The sequence below is a fragment of the Akebia trifoliata genome, chromosome 16, assembly GCF_017979445.1.
Source record: "Akebia trifoliata isolate Shusen 1 chromosome 16, ASM1797944v1, whole genome shotgun sequence".
NCBI lineage: Eukaryota > Viridiplantae > Streptophyta > Magnoliopsida > Ranunculales > Lardizabalaceae > Akebia > Akebia trifoliata.
This window is the reverse complement of record NC_141390.1, coordinates 13,226,130-13,244,556: the sequence shown is the minus strand read 5'-3', so window position 1 is coordinate 13,244,556 and position 18,427 is coordinate 13,226,130.

Sequence of the window (18,427 nt, the reverse complement as noted above, 5' to 3'; positions counted from 1 at the left end):
CTTGAGGTCCCCCAAAGGGTATGCAATCGAACCTAAACCTACCTATGATGTGGCGTTGCAGTAAGAGCTTAAGGTTCTCCAAAGGATATGCATTCAAACCTAAACCCACCAAGGGCATGGCACTGTGGTAAGATCTTGAAGTCCTCTAAGGGGTGTGCATTCAAATCCAAACACACCAAAGACATGGTATAGTAGTAAGATCTCGACATCCTCTAAGAGGTATGCATTCAAACCCAAACCCATCATAGGCACAACATCATGGTAAGAACTTGAGGTCCTCGAAAGGGTATGCATGCAAACCCAAGTCACTTTTTCAAAAAAGGATTCAAGTAAGATTATCTTCACTCTAATCTATTTGTGGATGTGCAATTATTGAAAAATATCTAAGTTAAACCTAGTCTTAAAAAGTTTCATCAACTCCAAATGCAAAGTCCACTTTTACTGAAGTAAACACAAATTGAAATCCTTATTTTCAAATCATTTATTTCAAATAGTTTCAAGAGCCCTACATCATGTCACAAAACTTGTTTTTCTTTCAAAAGCTTCAAGAGTCATACATTAAGCCAATAAGCTTAGAATTTTAAGTTCAATCTTTGTCAGACCTAAAGCTTGGGAGGTCCAACTTTTAATTTCAGCAAATTCAATATAAGTTCATTAAAGTGAAATGAGAACAAACAAATAGGCTCGAGTTTGGCTAGACAAAAAAGGAGTTTGAGTCTATGTCTTTATGATTCGCTACTCGTAATTTTCACAAAGAGGGGCAGTTGTAGACACCCCGTTTTTGCCTAGCCCTAATTTGAGAGCACCAAAAACCTTTTGAGGAAAGGTTTGACCCAAAATAGCTTTTGAAGGGTTCAGAAACTCCAATTTGCAAGAAACCAAGGTTTGAGGACCAAATTTTTAGAAATTTTCAACCTGGCCAACTGTAACTCACGACTAGGCATAAATTTTGCCCAGTATGGGGTTAACCCACGACTACGCATAAATTTTACCTAGTATGGGGATAACCCACATCAAACATAAAATTTATTCAGGCCGTGAGTCACCCAAGGCCAATTTTGTTGGGTAGTTTCTTTAGCCTATATGTGCTCAAAATTTGTTAGGGTTGATTACCTATTAACCATTTATTTAGTGACTTTTTCCACAAGAAATCCTATCATTTTACTATTTTACCCTTACTTCAATTACCCAAATAATTCTTTCCTGTTATTTTTAAGTAATTTACCAAATCTTCTAACAAAGTCCTTAGTCTTGTTTAGTCCTCACAAGAGGTCAATTACCCCATTAACCTTGGTTTGTTGAGACTTAACAAGGACAAATCCCTCTTTTACCCTTCAAAGAGTTTCCATGAAATTTAATGTAAAATTACCAAGTTACAAAGCTTATGACTACATTGTCATCCCAAGAGAATTTTTTGGAATTTGTGCGTAGTGACCAACTTATACATAATTTGTTATAGATTCTCTTAAGGGAAATGACGAAAGAAACCAAAAACCTATCATCAAATTATATACCATTTGGTTTGTTTCCTTCGTAATTAACTCAAGGTCAAGGTTTTAGGATCATTTTAACCTTAATTAAAAATTTTCTAGAACTTTTGGATATTTACCAACGTACCCATTGATAATCAAGATTGGTGAGACCCAACTAGAAGGTAAAGACCATCAAGGACAAAGTTAGAAGGAAGAATTGATACTTTCCATGGAGACTTTATTGAAAATATTAGGAACCCTATGATTTAGGAGAAGTTTATCTCAAATTCTTATAAATAAGACCCATGCAAGGCAAAAAATGGAAAAAAAAGAAGGAGCTCAGGAAGCTAAAATTTTGTCCAAGTTTCTCCATAAAGCTTTCTAACCTACCAAAATTCTATTACAATCTATTCTCAAACCTCCAAGAAGCCCTAAAAAAGAAAAAGAATAAGTAGAAACCAAAGTGGGGTGTTAGTGTACATTTTCAATTTCTTCATGAAATTCCCTTTCTAATACTCCCTTTTCTACCTACTCCCTTCTTTATAATCTTGGAAGTTATTTCATATTCTTTTTACTTGTAATAATTTAGATCTATATTTGTTTTGGTGAGGCAAAGAGGTAGATAGTAACCTCCTAGAGGTAATCTTCTCCTAGAAGCCCTCAATAAGCTCCATGAGCATTATAATAAATTAGTGTTCATTTTAATTTCATGCAAGTTTAATTTCTAGATTAGTTGTTTTTGTTTAATTTCCTTGCAAGTTTGAATTTTTAAAATAAAGATTTTACTATTTTCTTTCCTAATGGCTTAAGAGCTATAGAGTAATCCTTCCTTAGAGGTAATCTTTTCTTACTAAGTCCATTACATGCATACACAATAAGCATACACACTTACTTGTTTTTTTTCAAAATAGTTAAAGGTCAAAGGTATGAATCTACTTAGATCTACACCTAACTCTCTAAGCTAAAAAAAACAATCTTGAAGAGGTCACATTGCATGCATAATGTCCTTAATCCAACTCATGGACACCTCCTAAAGGCTAAACCAATAAAAAGATACTCCCAAATGAGCACATATCTTCTAAAAGAGCTTTTGGATCTTAAAAGGTGAAATCCACATGGATTTTCATCAAAATCCTAGGCTCATAAAAAATTTCAATAGGCAATATTTTTATTTAGCCTGTTTATTGTTTTATTTTGTTCATATTTTAAAACAAGACTATAGTTTTTTTTTCTTTTAAGTTTCTCTATAAGTTTTTTTTTTATTTTTAAAATTCAAAAAAAAGTTTTTAATCTTCACCCATGGTCATATATTGGTAACCATCTTAGGATGAGTGGGACAAGGTGCCTAACATATTTTTTGTCTCTCAACTAAACCTCCTTATCATAGATATTTAGGTAGACCATTTTCTTTCATCATTTGGATATGTAAGTCACTACATGCCAAAAAATAGAATTTCACAAAATAATTTTTATAAAGTCCATTCATACTTTAATTGAATGGTGGCAACTTCTGAACCCATGTAGATGAGCTCAAACTTCCCCAAAGGTTTTGAAGCTCATGTGTTTATTGTTAACTTTTGGTTATAGTTACTTTTAATAAGGTTACTATGAATCTAGGTTGAATTAAGTGAGCTTTTTACTTTCTTTCTACCTAGATTATTAGGAAAAACTGGATTTGATGAACTTTGACTTCCTTATTCATTTGGTTGGCTGATTAGAAAAAAAACATAACTAAATTAAATATGTCTTGAATAACAACTACTGAATTAGACTGGGAATCTTGCAAAGGGCTACCTACTTTTCTTAGAAAAAAAATGAAAAAGAAGTAGAAAAGAAAAAGAAAAAGAGCAAGAAAAGAAAAAGATCTTCGAAGTAAAAAAGAAAGAAGGAATAAAAGATTCAAAATTTATAACATTAAAGTTTTAGTAGGGTGAAAGTCGTCAAGTATAAAAATGTGAGTACACTGGAATATCACATATAAATCCCCTTAAAGGTATTATTGTGAGCATCCATACTTCTCACTACCTTAGACAGGATGTTAAATTTAGAATTAAACCCCAAGTCAATCCACTTACTTCTGGTTAGATTAACGATTAGAAGTCACTCTATAAAACCAATCTCTTAAGTTTCTAAACTAGAATTACTATCTCTTAAAGGTCAATTTAAGTCTAAGTTTGTTCATAGAGAAATAAGAGTTGGGATTCTCTACCAGTGTTATTTTCAAATGACTGATAAATAACCTATTTTATTAAATATAAGTTTTGATTTTGATCATTGTTACTTCAAAAAGTTATTTTGAAATTTGTGGGTATATTCTCTACAAACCCTCATGAATCAAACTCGTCCACTAGGGGTTATCTATTGATTTAAGGGCTTGTTACATTCCCTAAATGCAGCCGAGGTACTTGTGAAAGTGGAAGCTTTATTTTCTAAGGACTAGAAAAAAGTAAGTTTACGGGTGTGATCAATGTCTATAAACATTGATTTTTTCATACTTTTAACAAATATTTATCTCGATTTTTGTTCATTTTTCTCCACATCATGTTAATAATCATGGTAGGCCTTAAAATATCACGTAGCATGTTTTTGTATGCTAATTAGGCTTAATTGTATAAAGATGGAACCATCAAATTGGGTCCCGAAATCAGAAACTAGATATTGCATTTCAATATGGGGGACCAAACAAGCATCCTTGCCAAATTTTGAGACCAAAACGTTCAACTTAACCGTGGCATGATAAGTATCTAGTGTGGTACGGTAGACCTCGATTGGAACATCCTAAAATTTTTTGAGTGTGTTTCGCATGTGATTTTATACACAATAACAATGGCGACTATTTTTTGGTCCTTCTAGAGCATCAAATGTTTATAAATAGATCATTTCTAAATTAAAAAGTACCCTCCCACTCTCTCATTTCTTTCCCCTAATGCCATTGGCATTTTTCTTATAATTTTCCATTATAGTATAGTTTCCATTTCTTCAAGTTTCTGTAATTTCTCTAAGAAGAACATTGTGTATCTTTGTTACTCAATGAATACAAGTGCTAGTTTTACTAGTTCTCTTTATTTCCTTACAATGATCATGGGCTAGACTCCCTCCACTAGTCAAAGGAGGAAGCCTAGGAATAAGTTTTTACTACTGTATTTTTGTATTTTATCTTTTCATACTTCTTTTATGATTATTGGGTTATCTTGAAGGCCTTGTCCAACTCTAATGAATCTAAGCTAGACAAATCCCTACACCTTTTATGCTTAACTTAAATGTTCTATGCTTAGATTAGAATAAGATAAAACATACTTAATCTAGATAATTAGTAGTAGAGACTTCACACATTAGTGAATGAAGGAGTCCTAACTTCTGTATTATTCAAGCTTCCATGCTATATCTTCTAGCCCAAAGAGCTCACACAAAGCCCTTGGAGTTGAGTTAAAAGAAGAATAAAACTTAGATGTGATTTTAAATGCAAATCCTAGGTAACTTTAATCACTAATGGTATACTATCTCTTATTCTTAGCTTATTTTTCATTACTATTACTTTATTTTTCAACTTCTACTTTCTATTTAGTTACACGAAACACAAAAATAGATTTGAATATTTCCTTAGATTAACTTCATTTCTTTATCTTGATAACTACCCATTTTCCCATTATTTAACCCTTGCTTTCCTTTTTCAAGTGTGGTATAATTTTAAGTTCTTAACTATACACATTTAGTACCTAAGCTAAATATTTCTTCTAACAATGAGTTACCCTTAGCCAGGCTAAATTTTATTGAAAATGGTCCTTGGGCCTTGATTGTTTGCAAATTTGGGTTCTTGAACTATAATTCCCTGAGTTTTGAATTCATATCTCGAGAAAAAAATCAAATAGTAGAATTTTGAAAAAATTCTAAAAATGAGACTTAAGGTAAATTTTCAAATTTTATTTTATTAACTTTTAATGAAATATAACTTCACTGTTGGGTTCAAAATGACTGAAAAATATACTTTCGTTTGCAAGTACGCTCAAATTCGAGTTCAAATGGAAAAGTTGCCAATCCTTGATTTTTAGATTAGACAAGGCTAGAAAAAGTTAATTTTTTGTTATAGTGACAATTAAATATTAGATTCGCAATGAAAAATTATAAAAAATAGAGTATTCACTCATAAGTTTTCGAGCACAAAAAGTCGAATTATCATCAAATAGAAATAAGTTCAAAAATATTGATTTTGTCTCGATATTTTTATATAAAGAATTTTATTTTTTTATTTTAATTGTCTTCCTGTAGACACCCCATTTTTGCATCTGCCTAATTCGACAATTCGTCACCTGGGTACTGTGGATTCCTAATGATGATCGTAAAGAACTCGAAGGCTTGTGAGTACTATCCTTGATTCCCTCCGTTTCCACTCTTTTCATCTCTCTTACTCGTTGCGACTCGACATAGAAATTTACGCACACTTAGGATCGCTACACCTTATACTCGACTTAGCAAGCATGTACGCCTTAGGTTCAATACACAGTTCGATAACTTAGAGACCTCGCTACGTTAGAAAAATACAACTTTGAAATATAGAAATAATCACGTTGGGACTAAAAGAAACCTCACGTTAAAATTCGTAAAAATCTGTAAAAATTGACAAAATGACGAAAATACCCCTCATAAATTTTGGACCTCCGAAAGACCTCGAAAGTACCTCTATTGCACTCAAAACATGATTTCGACTCTAACGGGACCCAAACCGACGAAAATAGAGAAATTTAGAAAAAATCATAAAAATGATCGAAATGCCCCTCGACCTCCAAACTCAATTTAGAGACCTCGATCGTTAGGAAAATGTAACAAAATTCAAACCTAATTAAAAATCCAATTTAAACTAAAAACTAAAATTCAAATTAAAAAATCAAACAATTCAAATAAAATAATTCCAAACAATTCAAATAAATAATTCCAAACAATTCAAACTCAAATGAAAAATTAAACAATTAAAAAATTAAAATTAATATCAAACAGTAATTAAAATTAAACAATTAAACAACTAAAATTAAAATTAAACAATCAAAATTAAAATTAAAAAAATAAACAATGAAAATAAAATCGAAATCTAATCAACAAAGTTAAAATTCAAAATCGAACCCAATCCAAAATTTTAAAAAATCGATCAACCAATGGAACCAAATTTAAAATTCAAAATCCAATCCAATCAAAATCAATCGATCAAATGAAACCTAATCAATTAACCCAACGAAAATGAAATTGGCTAATCAAACAATCGATCAAATCAATAAATCAAATCCAACTAAGAAATTTTCAAATTAAAATTGATCAATCAAAATAAAAATTTCAATTAATCGACTCATTCAAAATTCATATTAAAAATTAAACTTAAAATAAAATTATATAATCAACTAAAATGAAAAATCAAATTAAAACTTAAATCAAAACGTTAAAGAAACCCAATTAGAATCAAAATTAGATTTACCAATCGCCATTCGTTAATGGGGGACTATTAACGAGCTACGAGTAACGGGGGATCAGCCCACTTCCATTCTCTTAAAAGAAAGAAAATGAGAAAACGTGTGGAAAAAATAAAAAGAAAGAGGAAACAAAATAAACCAAAATAGAAACAGTGTGTTTCTATTTAAAGGGAGACAACGCTCTCCTTGGAGGGGGCTGAAACGTATCTTCTTCTCCATAGGACGTCTGTGGTCTTCTTCCTCAACGTCCTTAGGCTGAACGTCTCCTCTTCCTTGGATGCTCTCTCTCTTGGCTCTCTCTCTGTGTTCTTTGGTTTGATCGAGTGCTTGCTCTCCTCACTGATTCAGTACTCCTCCAACGTCCTTGGACTGCAACACAGCATGGCTGCTACCATACCAGAATGTGCTTGAGCTCTACTCTTGATTCATCTCTCTCTCAATGCCATTGGACTGAACCTACAAACACAGCATTACCGCTGCAATAGCAGAAGGTCCCTCTCTTCTCTCTCTCTCTCTTTCTCTTGGATGTCCAGCCCAGCCCTTGTTTTGACTCTTGGCTGTAACGTCCTCCTCTTCCACAACTTCTTCTTCTCTAGTGTTACAGTACAACGCCCTTGCTGTACCAATGTCCCAGCCACCTTCATTACAACCCTCTACTCAGCCCTCTCTTCTCTGCAGCATGCCCAACTCTCCCCCACTGTTGTAGCAGCACGTCTCCTCCTCTTTAAACTTTCTCTCACGTCCCTCACCTCCACCAGCCAGCACCTTCAACGCCCTCCCATATTCACTTTTTCAGCCCTCTTCTCTAACAACCTCTCCTTCATCACCTTCAATAGCTTTCTTTGCAAAACGTGGCTGCTGCAGCCATCTGCCCAGCCACCCCTCGATCAACCTTCGCCTCACACATTAGCACATCACCAACATCCCCATCGCACCTTGCTGCCCAGCTTCTTGAGATCCCTGTGATACACGAATTGCTGCCAATTTTGTTACTGCCACATCACATTCTGCCCAGTCGCTTTGATTCACCGACACAGCACTCATAAGAGGGCCTCTCTCTCTCTGCCTTCTTCCCTTGCATCCTCGCAACAACGAACACTCACAAGCTTTGAGTCATCCCTGAAGGAATCAACTCATCATCTTTCTCCATTAGGTAAGTTTATTTTGGTTCATTTTTATTTTCATTTTTTTATAGCATAGTTTATTGTATGTTAATAGGATTAGAAGAGCATTTTTAGTTTTTTTTATGTTCTTATTTGTTTGCTTTTTAATAGGGTTAGGAGAATGTTTTTATTTTTTTTATATTTCTATTTATTTTTTTGCATATTGATAAGGTTGGTAGAATATTTTTTTTATGCCTTTGTTTTATATGTCTTTCGTGTTTTACATGTTTGTTTCACGTGGATGTCATTTTCTATTTTGTTCTTTTTGCATATTGATAGGATAGGATAATTTTCTTCGGCATTTTTCTGGGTTTTATTTTGTTTTGCATATTGATAGGATTAGGGAGATATTGTTACATTTTATTTTTATTTTATTTTTGCATGTTAGTATTAGGAGATTGTTACTTTTAAAGTGCTATGATCATTGTGCCCGAGTTTGATTTGTATGACTTATGATGATATTCAATTTTCTTCTAATGGGGGTAGAAAATATATTTTTGGGATGAGTTGGTGGTGAGTCTTGAATTATTCCATATGATTAATGTACCCTTTGACTTGATAAATATGCATGTCGATTAATTGTTTTGAAAAGATTGGAAATTATGCTTGCATGCAAGTTTGGTTACTTTGAACATTGATTGAGTGTGGATTTTTTCTCCAAATTTGTAAAGTTCGTAGGCATTGGTATTTGTTGATCTCCGGTTTGATGAGCATGGTAATGTGGAATTCTTCATTGTTATTTTTGTTAATTTTCGTTCATCTTGGAAAACCATTTGTATGTAAATTTCTAATTTAGAAAGTCCACATCTTAGCAATCCTCAATTTGGAAGATTCGGCACCTTCATATTAGAAAGTTCGTGTTTATAGATTTGAGGATTTCTAATTCAAAATTTCATACCTTCAAAAATCTTCTATTTTGGGAGAATTCCATTTTCTTAAAAAACTGCTAATTTGGATTTCATTATACATTCTTCCAATTCTAATTTAGGAAATTTTATGTTCCTAATTTGAAAATATTAAGTCCCAATTTGGCAGGTTTCTATTTGTATTCTTCTCATTCAAAACATTCTCACGATTTTCTATCTTGGACAGTTTGAGAAATATTTGCAGGTGGAGTTTCTTAATTGATTTCAGATCATGGAGCTGATTAGGGTTTTTTCAAGCCCTCCCATACTTTGTGGAATTCAAAGAAGAATCATGTGATAATTGGGATAAATTTTAGCCATGGGATTTGGTTGGAAAATCCAACATGAATTGATGATGATGACTGGACTGTGACCTTGACTGTAATCTTTGTATGTTGACCATAGGATGATTTTGGATCATAGTAGAGACCAATCAACTTGATCGGGCGGGTTCGGTGCCTAACACCTTCCGAAACCCGTAATCTGACCCCTTACCCATCTCTTTGATCCGTGGATCGACCCATTATCCATTTGGAGTTATTTGTGGTTCCTAGACCTAAACTAGGTGGCGACTCCCTTCTTTTAAAGTCCCCCATTTAATAAATCGGACCCCTATCCACTATTTAGTGAAAATGGGTCGAGGCGATTTTAGTGGCGACTCCATTGGGAATTTTAGGGTCAAACTTGACCTGGTCCAAGACTATCCTTAGGTTGACCTTTTGTTCAAGTCAACCCAGTTGACTCAATGAGACTCTCAGATTTGGTTAGATTTTGTCTTTTTTTTTATTAGGTTGTGATTGGATGTAATCAATTATTGTATTCATTGTGATTGGTTTGATGATGGGATCTATGTGACTTGTATGATTGGATATTCGCGAAAATACCCCGGGCGCACTTTGTCCCTATGCACACACTCACGAGCATGCATATTCATATTTGCATCATAACATGTCCTTCCAAATCCCGTAGTCGGATCCAAGCTAACCCTATCCTTCGGGATACGGGGGATGACAGTGAACGCTACAACTTCAGTACAGTACCTTCGGGTATATTAAACTGGAGTACCACGTACTGCTTGACCAAGTGAAACTGGGATAGTATATCGGTGTTCCGGGCTGAAGTGACCTAAGCTTTGTCCTAACCTAGCCTCAATCATATAGTGAGCTTAGAACCTTGAACTTAAGTGCGGTCCTACTAGGCCACGACTCAAATCGATCAATAGTGCTCCCGGGTTGTTTTACTTAATTTAACCAAAAGGTAAGAGGGTGGACCGGTCCACACTGCTCAAATTGAACCTGCAATACCGGTCTAACCCAATAAATGTAATTGATGGGACATACCGATCAATGTCAAGTTAAACCAGTTAGCCTAATTGGTAAACGGATCTTATGGATCAAGACGTGGATCGGTTGGATTAATTGGCTTAAAAATAGTACATGAAATGATTCAAGTAGAATATTCGAATCTATTGGGTCAAACCGGCCTATATTCAAATGGGTACATAGTCCCAATCATTTTTATTGGCCAATTTAATTCAATGGACTATATATTTTATAATCAACAAGATCGAGATTAGTAAAAAGTCATATTAAGGGATGTATCGACTAGTACAATCTGGATCTTATTTTTTGAAAGTCGTGCAACCCTTGATTATGATTCAAAATTCTTCTAAATTTTTTGATCAATCAGCAAATCATCTTCATGTAATCCCTTGCTCGGAATGTTTTATCGGTTAAAGACTTTGAATCTAAGGGGTTAATTTAATAAATGCTATCAAAAGGGACCTTTAGTTCTAATTGTTAAAACTTACCCTTGGGTCTTCATCGAATAATTCACTATTGATGGGGTTTCAGGATATCATTGCTCCTAAGCTTAAGCGTCTACTACCTAGTTGGAGTCAAGAGTCGGGTCGGTTAGAGCGAACATCAACACCAAGTAAACCATCAGAAATGACCTCTGAATCTGAACTTGTAGAAATTCGTAAGATCTTGACCGTCTTTGCAATGGATATAAACAACATCAAAAGTAAGGTAGAAGTGTTAGAACAGATCTCTGAATCGATAAGAAATCCCCCTAATGATCAAAGGGGCAAAGGACCAGAAGGAAGTACTGCTAGAAATCTAGAGGATGTCTACGAGCTTGATGGAAATGAGGAACACTTCAATGAAAATCTGGTGCTGGTTAATAGAATGACCCAGCTGGAAACATCTTTGAAAAGTATAAAAGAAATTGATGAAATCACAGCAGGCATCGAGGCCTTAAATCAAATCCCTAGAATCCGTTTGCCTGAAAAGTTCGTAATGCTAGAAATGGAAAAATTCAATGGGGTAGGTTGTGCGATAACGCACCTCAAAGTATATGTTACTAACATGTGTACTCTGGGCTTAAGTGATGAGCATATGACATTACTATTCCAACGTACCCTATCAGGATCAGCTTTACGATGGCTGATGTCTCAGGATCCCTCTACAATCGGGACATGGGAGAATATGTCAAAGTCGTTCTGGCATCAATACAAATATAGCACCGAGATTGAAACTTCTCGGAGGGATTTGGAATCGACTAAACAAAAGAATGGGGAAACGTTTACTGACTTCATTGGCCGTTGGAGGGCTAAGGCTGCACAAATGTGGGATAGACCATCAGAAAAAGAACAAGTGGCGATCATATTGAAAAATCTTTCACAAGGGTATGCTCAGCATTTAGTTGCCCAATACCTCCCCACATTCGAGTCCCTGTTACAAGCTGGTAGCCAAATTGAGGATGCCTTCGCTTCCTGGGTCATTTCCAACCCTTCAGACAATAAGCTCAAAAAGCCCTTCCCCAATTTCAAGCCTAGTATTAATCATGCCTATGTAGCCAATACATCAGCTACACCCATCCATTCTACTATCTCACTTATTAACCAGGCTAATTCTAGTCAACCTCGACCGCGTAGGAAATTTACTAATCATGGGATGTCATTGAGTGTGGTCTTTCAGAAATTATTAAGTAAAGGGCTTATTACACCTCTTCAACCTCGACCTCTACCAAGTCCACTCCCCGCTTCTCACAATCCTAACTCATTTTGTGAGTTTCACCAAAATCCTGGTCATTTTACTGATCAGTGTGTTGCCCTTCGTCACACTGTTCAAGACCTCATCGATGCCAAAAAAGTTACCGTCCCTACCCCTGTGCAGCCAAATATTACCACCAATCCTTTACCCACGTACCAACCTCCTCAAACCTTGAATATGGTGTCCAATACCCATCTCTCATTTGACCCAGTCATCCTTATCTATCCAATCAATCCTAAACCACTTAGCCCTCCGCATATTGGAATGATAGTTCCCAAGGAAGTTATCACTACTGGTTGTGAGCCATTCAACTTAACTTCAGATGAAATCTATTGCTTGTCCCCACCTTATCGTGACAGCTCTACTTTGATCACGTATGCTTCAACACGATGGACTTGGAAGAATCCAATTTCTTAAGAGAAGAAAATCCTTACTTATTGGACCAAGAATATGAATACTTCTCCCTCTATTGCAATGAATATGAACATATGACTCGGGAAGAAGAAAATCTCAAAATATCTGAACTCGATACGACCTTGGCCAAGAAAGGGGAATCAAGTTTGAATAAGGAAATGTTAGAAAAGGACAAAGAATCTGAAGAAGAAGTTCAAGACTAGCAAACTACCATAGAATCTCTTAACATTGCCCAGTTGTTCTTTGAAGATTATCACGTTTCAGTTTTACCGGTTGAAAGCGACGTCCGAAGTCCTCAGTCTGTAATCGAACCCATTGTGGGTATTTGTCTTTAATTTTTCATGAGTCATGTGATTTAGTGTGGGTTTTTTTTTTTTGTTATTTATTTCATAATTCTTGTTAGATCGAGTCTAGCCTTTTATTTCTGTTGAGTCAAGTTAGTTTGACGAGTCTGCAATGGTGTCTGTCGCCCCATCTGAATTTAATTAAATAAAAGGAATTTCTGAATACCTCGAGCGTATTAACGAGTTAACTAATAATCTTGCTTTAGTAGTGAAATCGCCCTCGATCTGCGGGGTGCGCGGATCCGCTTTTGACCCTTGAGGTTTGGGAGTCGCCACCTAGTTATTACAGTCTAGGAACCGATCAATGACTCTAAGCGGATAAAAAACTAATCTATAACAGAAAAAAAAATTGAATTCGAGGATCATGTTACGGGGTTGGAAGGTGTTTATGCACCAACCCCGCCCGGCCAAAGTCGATCTCTACTAACTTCCCAAGTAAATTACATTGCTAAAAACCTAGATAAAAATAAAAAAAAATTTATACCTTTCTGATAGTAAACTTTATTCCCTCAGATCTGTCAAAAATAGCTACTTGTACCGTACTCCCTTTGCTTCGTTCTGTCTCCGGATTTGATTTCGGATCTTCGAGGTAAGGTATCTCCTTATTTTTGGATCTGAACTCTTCAAGTTTGTTGTGGATTTTGGGATGTTTTTGGAAGGCTTTTGGGTGTTCTTTAGGCTAAAATCGAAGGAGGGATGTTAGGTAAGGAGTTGGGACTCCAAAACTAGGGTTTATGGGAGGCTAGGGGGGCTTCTAGACCTATTTCTTTTAGGGTTTATGATTTGATACGAAAATAGGGTGTGAGCACCTCTATTTATAGAATTTTTTAAGGGTTGATTTGGATAGAGTTAGTATTTAATTAGAGTTCTTTTAGTTAGAGTTGTGTTTTAGTTAGAATTGTTTTAGGTAGAATTGTGTTTTAATTAGAATTGTTTTAGGTAGAATTGTTTTTTAGTTAGAACTCTATTAGATAGAGTTATTATTTAATTAGAATTCTATTATGACTTTTGGTCTTATTTGATTGACTTTTAATATTTTAACTTTAGTCTTAATTGATTGACTTTTAATATCTTTGACTTCAATCTTGCTTGATTGACTTTAATTTTGACTTCAGTCTTGCTTGATTGACTTTAATACCTTGACTTTAGTCTTGCTTGATTTACTTTAAATTTTTGGAGAACCCCCCTCTATTATATCTTTAATTCTTTGGACCCCCAAATGGAGGGGTCCTTAAAGAAATATCTCACGAACCCTCAACAATTTTACTTGAAAGTCCGATTGATCGATTTTTTTAATTCAAAATTTTAAATTAATTTCATTAATATTTCACTTTAATTATTTAATGTTTTATTTATTAATTTCGAATTTTTTAATTATGAAAATTGTGAAATTACCGTTTTGCCCCCGGAGAGGACTTTTCACGTTTTAAGTCAGTTTTTAATGTTCTAGGATGTTTTAGAATCGATTTTTCGTAAGAAATTCAATGGGAATATTGGTTTGTGTCATTTATGAAGTTTTTTGTGTGAAATGATTGTGAACTTTATGAGGGGCATTTTCATAATTTTATCAAATTTTGTGAAAATTGGCGAAATGATTTATTCGGTTTCGATTTGTTATTTTATGTGTTCAAAAGGATTTTTCTAATCGTAATGTAGGCTCTAGGGTTGTTTTGAGGTTAGGGGTATTTTGGTAATTTGATAATTTTTTAGTGATTTTTATCATAAAGCTTCTTTTTGTCTGAAAAATGATGATTTCTATGTTTCTCGAGTCGTATTTTCCTAACATAGCGTGGTTTCTAAGGTTTTGTCAGTTCGAGATACCTTATCCAGATTTCTGAAATATTTATGGTAACAAAATAAAGCAATAGAATACACATCCATCATTGGGAATCATTGCGATCAGGTTGACGAGTTGATTAATCAGGCGGATGCAAAAATGGGGTGTCTACAGATGCCCATCTTTGGCAGAGGGTTGAAGCAAACTAGATAGCAAATCTATTTTGGTAGATAGTGCGATATCCGAATGCCAAAGCTAGTGACAGTTCATTTTACAGCCTGATTTAGCTATTCGTCAGGGTGTTCGGATCCTTGAGGGTAAAGCTCTCCCCGAATTAAAAAATTGTCAGGTCCTTGAGCGCAAACTCTCATTGACAATGTCAGATCCTTGAATTTTAAAGAATTCTCCCTGACTAAAAAGTGCAAGTGTATGATTTAAAATCTGTGATAAATTTCAAAGAGTTTTAAGTTGGAACTGAGTAAAATCTGAGCATAGTTTGAGCATAATCTGAGGATAAACTGAGTAAAATCCAAGATAACCCTTGGCGGCAACTGAGCAAAATCCAAGATAACCCTTGGCGGCATCTGAGTAAAATCCAAGATAACCCTTGGCGGCAACTGAGCAAAATCCAAGATAACCCTTGACGGCATCTGAGCAAAATCCAAGATAACCCTTGGCGGCAAATAAGCAAAATCCAAGTTAACCCTTGGCGACATCTGAGCAAAATCCAAGATAACCTCTGGCGGAAACTGAGCAAAATCCAAGATAACCCTTGGCGACATCTGAGCAAAATCCAAGATAGCCCTTGGCGGCATCTGAGCAAAATCCTAGATAGCCTTTGGCGGCAACTGAGCAAAATCCAAGATAACCCTTGGCGGCAACTGAGCAAAATCCACGTTAACCCTTGGCGGCAACTGAGCAAAATCCTAGATAGCCCTTGGCGGCAACTGAGCAAAATCCAAGATAACCCTTGGCGACAACTGAGCAAAATCCACGTTAACCCTTGGCGGCAACTGAGCAAAATCCAAGATAACCCTTGGCGGCAACTGAGCAAAATCCAAGTTAACCCTTGGCGGTAATTGAGCAAAATCCAAGATAACCCTTGGAGGTAACTGAGCAAAACTGGCAGAGGAATGAAGGAATTTTGGAAAGGAATGAATGAATTTGGAGAAGACTAATTGGAATGAATCAGAGAATGAATAAATCCGAAAGATAATGAATCTGGACGAGAAATGATCGAATCTAAGAATGATTGAATTTGGAAAGGAATCTGGGAACGAAAGAATGCCATATCTCTTACTCTAGGTAAGTGAATTATTAGTTAATCTCTAGGCACAGTCAAAGGTGAGATCCAAAGTGCTTTTATGTGAACCTCAAGGTTTTATCCAAAAAATTTCATGAATTTAAAATCGGAGTTTTCATTTCTTTTGAACCTCAAAGGTTTTTTGAAAAACTGTTATCAAGAGGGTAAACTTAAATTTGGGATTCTCATTATTTTTTTGGATTAACATTGCTCAAAGACAAAATGCCCGTAATTTGACAATGTACGTGGCATTGAAGATAATTGAACACATCATGCAAAAATTAAAAAAAATGCTCCTAGTATAAGGGGGAAAAGTTACATTGAAGAAGAAAGAAAATGCCCCTTGTATGAAGGTTTGAAATATTTGATTACCACAAGCGCAATAAAGATCCAATTTTTAATTTTGATTGATTTTATTAAAGATTTTGAGTCAGGCTCAAGAGAACAAAATATTTCCTTTTGAGACTTATCATAGGATCCACCCTTCTTTTCATTGGTTCACTTGGGGAAGTAAACATTTTCAGATCAATCGTAGACAAGATACTTGTGGCTTCTGAGTCTATGCCTGGTTTAAGCTAAGTATTGAACTTGATTATTCGAACTTCTGATGTTTCAGCTTGGACCGCTCTCAACTTGGGATTTTCTTATGTTTTTCTTTGTTGCTCTGACTTTTGCCTAGATCGCCTTTTCAGGTTTTCAATCTAGCGAGCTTGCTCTAGCTTTTACCTAAATCACCTTTTCAGATTTTCGATCCAGGGAGCTTTTCTTTTTTTTTCTTTGCTCTGATTGTTGTCAAAGTTGTCCTTTCAGATTTTCAACCTTGCGAGCTTGTCCTAATTTTTGCCTAAGTTGCCCTTTTCGGGTTTTCAACTTAGCAGGCTTCATCATTTTTTATCTTCTTTTTCTCCTCTGCACTTCTAGAGTTACTGTCTGATCATGCTTTGCTATCTTCCTTGACTTTTAGTATGGTACTTAGGAGGACTTTCATGGGTAAGCTTAGGACTGGGTATAAAAAGAAATGAATTTTGAGGCTCAAAAACCCAAATGCCCCTTGTGTGGCATTCCCTTTTAAATTATTTCTTTTTATTTAAATTTTCTTTCCCATTTTGGATTTCTTTTTTTTTTTTTGAATTTTTTCTTGATTTTTTTTTATTGTGTGGGAAATATTTTTTTTTTATTTTGATGTGGTCGGGCCTGAATTTACATCTCAGGTTGCCTACGTACCCCAGAATTTTGGGATTAGACCAAAACGTAGTTCGAATCTTCCCTCTCCTAGGTTAGGTGATCGGGCTGAGAAAGAAAAAGGCATAATTTTTCTTTTTGAAAAGACTGCAAAGGGGTTGAGAAAGGATATGTTGAACTGGGTAACTGGGTAATATGAGGATTGATTTGGCCAAAGATGGCCTCCTTAAATGTAGTACCGTTTGATTTGGTCAAGGTTAGTTGGTTCTGGTAATTCAATTACATCATGATCTTGAAGTCTGACAGCCTTTCCTGGTAATATTTCCTTAACGATGAACGGACCTCCCCAATTTGGTTTGAACTTCCCTCTGTGATCAAAAATAGGTGCCCTGTTCTCTTTGAGTACTAAATCCCCGACTTGTAAGTGACGGGCCTTGATTTTCTTGTCAAACGTACGGGCGACTCTTCTTTGATAAGTTTGCACGTGATACAAAGCTCTCAGTCATTTTTCCTCGATCAAATTCAACGCTTCATACCGTTGACGAACCCAATCTGCTTCTGACAACTAACTTTCTAACAAGACCCTGAGAGACGGAATCTCTATTTCAACTGGCAAGACTGCTTCCATGCCATACACTAAGGAGTAGGGAGTAGCTCCAATAGCGGATCGAATTGAGGTTCGATATGCCCATAATGCAAATAGCAGTTTTTCTGACCAATCTTGATGTGATTGACACATTTTTCTGAGGATAGTCTTAATATTCTTATTAGCTGCTTTGACTGCTCCATTAGTTTGAGGTCGGTAAGGAGATGATTTATGGTGTGAAATTTTTAACTTTGAACACAATTTGATAACCTCAGCTTTAAAGTGTGACCCATTATCAGAGATCAACTCCGAAGGTATCCCATATCGACTGATGATGTTCGTTTGAATAAACTTTGCAACTCGAGACGCAGTGAGGATAGCATAAGAGGCAGCTTCGACCCATTTGGTAAAATAATTGATGGCAACCAGAATGTATTCATGTCCGTTTGATGCCTTAGGCGATATTTTACCAATAATGTCAATTCCCCAGACTGAGAATGGCCATGGTGAAGTCAGACCCATTAATTGAGATGGTGGCACATGTATAAGGTTCGCATGTATTTGGCACTGATGACAGGTTTTGACCATGTGATGACAATCTGTTTCCATCGTGGGCCAGTAGTATCCTTGTCTCATAATTTTCTTAGCTAACATTTTCCCACTCATGTGAGGGCCACATTCTCCTGAATGTAGTTCAATCATTATCTGTTCAGCTTGATCTTCATCAACACACGACAAGTGAATCCCATCATAAGACCTTTTGTATAAG